This window comes from Amphimedon queenslandica, unplaced genomic scaffold, assembly GCF_000090795.2.
Source record: "Amphimedon queenslandica unplaced genomic scaffold, v1.1 AMPQUscaffold_11639, whole genome shotgun sequence".
Classification (NCBI taxonomy): domain Eukaryota; kingdom Metazoa; phylum Porifera; class Demospongiae; order Haplosclerida; family Niphatidae; genus Amphimedon; species Amphimedon queenslandica.
This window is the reverse complement of record NW_003548119.1, coordinates 5,896-10,721: the sequence shown is the minus strand read 5'-3', so window position 1 is coordinate 10,721 and position 4,826 is coordinate 5,896. Positions and strand designations below refer to the sequence as shown.

Sequence of the window (4,826 nt, the reverse complement as noted above, 5' to 3'; positions counted from 1 at the left end):
CTAATAGTGTGAATGACAGAATGACCCGATATGAGAAAACCAGGCTATTTGCTCCAAAATTGAAAATTGAGATTTATGGTTTTCTTAATTAAGCAAAGTTTTTCCTATCTTTTGGTCCTTCTTCCATGTCATTTGACACATCTAGTGCTGAGTTATGCTTATTTATGCAACAAGAAGTCTAAACGAATGAAATTGAGTTACAGCCATTTTTATCATTATACATATATCTTGCATTATTTACATGGTACACAACAAAAAGAAAGGTCTGTAAATGACCTCTTTCAAGTTATTTTAGGGCAAACTTGGTATCAAATGAAAGGAAATTCTTTATACAATATATTTTTGGTATAATCTCAGTTTTGATAAGGTACCGCTGTCACAACTTTAAGAAGCCATATCTCTAATTGATAATTCCCGCAGATAGCCTGGTTTTCTCATATTGGGTCACAATTGTGTCTGTTTTTTGAAGTTTCCACTGAGTACTGCCACATAAAAGTTGCTCCAGTTGACAGTCCTCAGTCACATTGATGATATTAGGAAGAGAGGAAGAAACCAATGAAAATGAAAGAAGAAAAATGAAGAGACAAAAAAGGACATTGCTCTGCTTGCTAGAACAATTTCAAACCAACTCAATTGTCAAGTATTAGTAGCGTATGACTGAGAATGAAAGGAAAACCACATTTACTAGATTTACAAATAGCTAAGAAAAAACAAATACATGCACACGTAGCTAAGGAATTATTTTCCCCAAATATTTCTATAGGGATATCAGTTGTATACTAGTACATACTAGGACATTATAGTGATAGTTACTAGTTAGATCCAATACTAACAGATTAATTTTCATAACAAGTACATGTATATTAAGTCAAAATACAAAATTGATTTTTGTAAAATTACTGTGATCAGAATCAATACTGTGCATCCTACATTTTAAAAGTTAAAAATTTGAACATTAAGTGAGAAGTGACATTCCTCAGATTGACAATTGGAATTAGATTAATGCAACACTCAGTGACAATTTATTAGAGTTTACTATAGGACTACTGTATGTATTGAAGTCTTTAACTTTTATAAGAAATTTTAAAACTGAAAGTACATGTACATATACATTATGTGTACATGGGATGGGCTACCGTATAGGCCAGCTTATTTCAAAGGGCACAACTTTCACTGTTTTCATGATTTTATGTCCACAAAAGTTATTTCCATGAAATTTAATCTAAGCAAAGTATTATTTAAAAAATGACTCCAAAACCACCCTAAATTTTATTACATTTTTAATACATATTGATGCCCTTATTCTATGTAAAAAGTTTGAAGTGATTCCACAAGTACATGTAAGTACATTGTACATAAAATACTGCTCTTTTCTCTCCATAATTACTGTACCTCTTTTGTTGCCCATTGGAACCCAGCTACAACATTGTCCTTAATCTCATTCAGGTACTGCACTCCTTTGGTAACATCAATGAGCATAATAGGACCAGTGGTTTCCGAACCAAAGCACCAAACCTTCCTAGACTTTATGGCACATCCCATTTATACTTTTTATACCAGTACTGAGCCCTGACTTTAGGATCTTTTTATTATTAACATCACCCTAACATTAAGAAAAGAAAAAAATAAGTAAAAATAAACAAGAAATTTACAAAGGCCCCTTAATATAAAAGAGTCAGTTTACAATGAAATTAATGTGTGTTAACAGGTAAATTAATGCAATACTACATGTACATATATGTAATAATAATAATAAGAACTATTAATAATAATGATGTACCTTATTATTACTTCAGCCAGTTTATTAGGAAATGGACAATATTTTATTAACAACCTGTTATGCTTGTTTGGTGACTTTGATAAACATATTATTGAACTTTTGGCTGAAACTGTCTCACAGTATAACACAACTGGAACAAATTTCTACAAAAATAAAAAATAAATTAAATTATCATTTTTATGCATAGACAATACAATATACATTGTATTATGGGGTTTATTAGTTCACTTACATTGTTAATCTGCTATACAATATAATGAGGTCATATGTAGATATAAAGTAATCAGACTACTTATTGTGAATTTAACTTAATTGATTTTTCTCGTTTAGTCATATTATAGTTTCCAATGTTACACTAAACATACAAAACAAGGGAATACATCACAGCTAAAGTATACACATTACTTACTGGCTGGTCAGTATGTACTGCTGATTTCAAGTTATCCAGTGACACATACCCTTAACCAGTAGTCACCATAGTCCCACAGGCCAGACCCTATAGCTACCAGTTGTCCATCCAGTCTACGCCTGATCCACTCCAGTATCTCACCAGTGGTCTTTACGCTGCTACCAGCAGAGAGCTCTTCATTCTCATCAATAGTGATCACTGTGTCACTCACTTTCATCCTCAGTGCCATGCGATGAATCTGAATATAATAGTAGATACAACAGTAGGTTCTGATGAACTGCTGAGACAATGTACATGTATAGTACTATTGTATGAATATGACATGTGAAAAAAGACTATTATTACCAAGCGCTAGCGGCTTGGTATGTAGGGTTGAGTTGGACTGTCACAGAAAAATCTGTCCCACCCAAATTTTGTCCCGTGAGACAAAATATTTTATCCTAGGACAAAATCTTTCAGAAATATTTTGTCCTAGGACAAAATTTTTCAGAAATATTTTGTCCTGGGCAAGCTTTTATTGTCCTACCATAGGACTAATTTTTTTGTCCTAGGACAAAATAATATATGTTTATGAAATATTTTTGTCCTAGGACAAATTGTATCTGAAATATTTTATCCTAGGATCATACTATTATGCATATTTTGATAAGGAAAATTTACTTAGCACTCAGTATTAATAATAATAATAATAATAATACATTTCATTATCGCACAATAATTGTCTTCATGCAACTTTTACAACAATTACATGACCAAACGTAGTCCTTATCAGTCCAAACATCTTCTGGTATTTGTTCACACTCTACGTGATACCACTCCTTACATTAAGAACATTTTACCATTCTTCCTTCATTACTATAGATTGTCTGCACAGGCAGTATATAGGTAACCTGTATTCTTTGGATAGTCCAGGGCATCTAGCTCTTAAATATAGCTGCAAGAAGTTGGGTCTTAACCAGCACAAATTGACATTGCTAAAGCAAGGGCACATAAACCACAATCTTATTGTCCATTTTGCCTTAATTTGCATACTAGGAACAGTCACTTTAATTCCCTGTACTCGGTGCATTGCGGTACTGGGCAAGCTATCATATATCAGTTTGTTATAATTGATGCTTTGATTTAATTATTCAAATCATGAATACAGATGCATATATATACTGAGTTTGTCTACAAAAGCACAGATATCATACTACATACATACATACACACACATAACTAACTAAACTACTTAAAATACACAAAACACCTACACTATCATGATATAGTTGACCATTCAGTCATCTTGGTCTGGTACTACGGCGGTTCCCCATTTTGCACTGAAAACAAACTTTTCAGCTCTTTTCCATATCTGCCTCTTTCTGTTGGCACTACAACCTTCTGGACACTTTCTATCAGCTCAATAGACCGTCTGCAATAGGCGTGATAATTAGGGGGTTCGGTTTTCTGTCAGCCATTTTGGAGTACAAGAATAAAAATGGCCCATTTATGTACCTATCCTTTTCATGCTTTATAAAATCAAAGAAAATTGGATTTTAGGACTTAAGAGCAAATTAATAGAAAGATAAGGCTATGAAGAATAAATGCTGGAACTTATAGTGCTGTTTTTCAATTTTTAGGTGGCGAAATCCTTGAGTGAACTCGGGCCGTTTTTGTCATGTTTTTAGGACTCCTGTACGAAAATTGAGAGTAATGAGCTTCAAAATAATAAAAATAACTTACTGGAAGTTCATATACTACATTATAATACAGGACAGACTTATTGAAGAGCTCCTACAATGGCAAAAATATGACCAAAATTACACACCTGCACACACTGTTTTTCCTCTTCCATGTTTAGTAGAGTTCAAAAAAGAACTATTAAAATCCAGGACTATGCCTTATCTTTGTAGTAAACAAGTTTAAAAGGTTTTAAACCAAGTAATTCTCTTGAAATTTGGCTCGAAATACAGCACAATTTGTGGATCAATGAATGAGCCATTTTTATTCTTGTACTCCAAGATGGCTGACTGAAGCCGAACCTCCTAATTACCACGCCTATTGCAGAAGGTCTATTGCTGAAGCACTTGAAATTCCTCAATATAAATCTATTTTTGTACGATTGATGATGGCTGCATGAAATTAAAATATTCCATTCCTGATCTATGCAACATAAGTACATGTACATGCATCAGAGAATGTCATAAAGATAAAGAATTCTCACCTTTTTATTTTTGGCAAAATTTGGCCTGTGACCCTGTACTATAAGGGACTTTAGCCTGATTTTTGAGCAACTTTACAAATTCATAAAAAATCCAATTTTGATCAGAATCAGTTCAAACTTTCTAGGCAACATAAGTACATGTTTATGCATTAGTAATTGTCATAAAAATAAAAAATTCTCACCTTTTCATTTTTGGCCCGTGACCCTGTACTATAGTGCAGGGACTTTAGCCCGATTTTTGAGCAACTTTACAAATTCATTAAAAAATCCAATTTTGATTGGAATCAGTTCAAACTTTCTACGCAACATAAGTACATGTATATGCATCAGAGAATGTCATAAGAATAAAGAATTCTCACCTTTTCATTTTTGGCAAAATTTGGCCCGTGACCCTGTACTAAACATAAAAAATTTAAAAAAACAAGATGAAGTAG

General features: G+C 32.9%; 2 long non-coding RNA genes across 3 annotated transcripts; both read right to left on the bottom strand.

The window, feature by feature from the left end:
- Nucleotides 1–1,381: 1,381 nt before the first annotated feature.
- On the bottom strand, nt 1,382–2,512 carry LOC109589098 (uncharacterized). 2 transcript variants are annotated; one of them, XR_002188525.1, is made up of 3 exons: nt 2,190–2,512; nt 1,781–1,923; nt 1,382–1,603 (listed from the first exon to the last, which is right to left on the bottom strand). It is a non-coding gene; the product is annotated as an uncharacterized LOC109589098 (long non-coding RNA). The 2 variants fall into 2 exon arrangements; XR_002188526.1 differs by lacking the exon at nt 2,190–2,512 and adding an exon at nt 2,013–2,075.
- A 772-nt stretch (nt 2,513–3,284) lies between these two features.
- Nucleotides 3,285–4,238, bottom strand: LOC109589099 (uncharacterized). Its single transcript, XR_002188527.1, has 2 exons — nt 3,912–4,238; nt 3,285–3,861 (listed from the first exon to the last, which is right to left on the bottom strand). It is a non-coding gene; the product is annotated as an uncharacterized LOC109589099 (long non-coding RNA).
- Nucleotides 4,239–4,826: the final 588 nt, after the last annotated feature.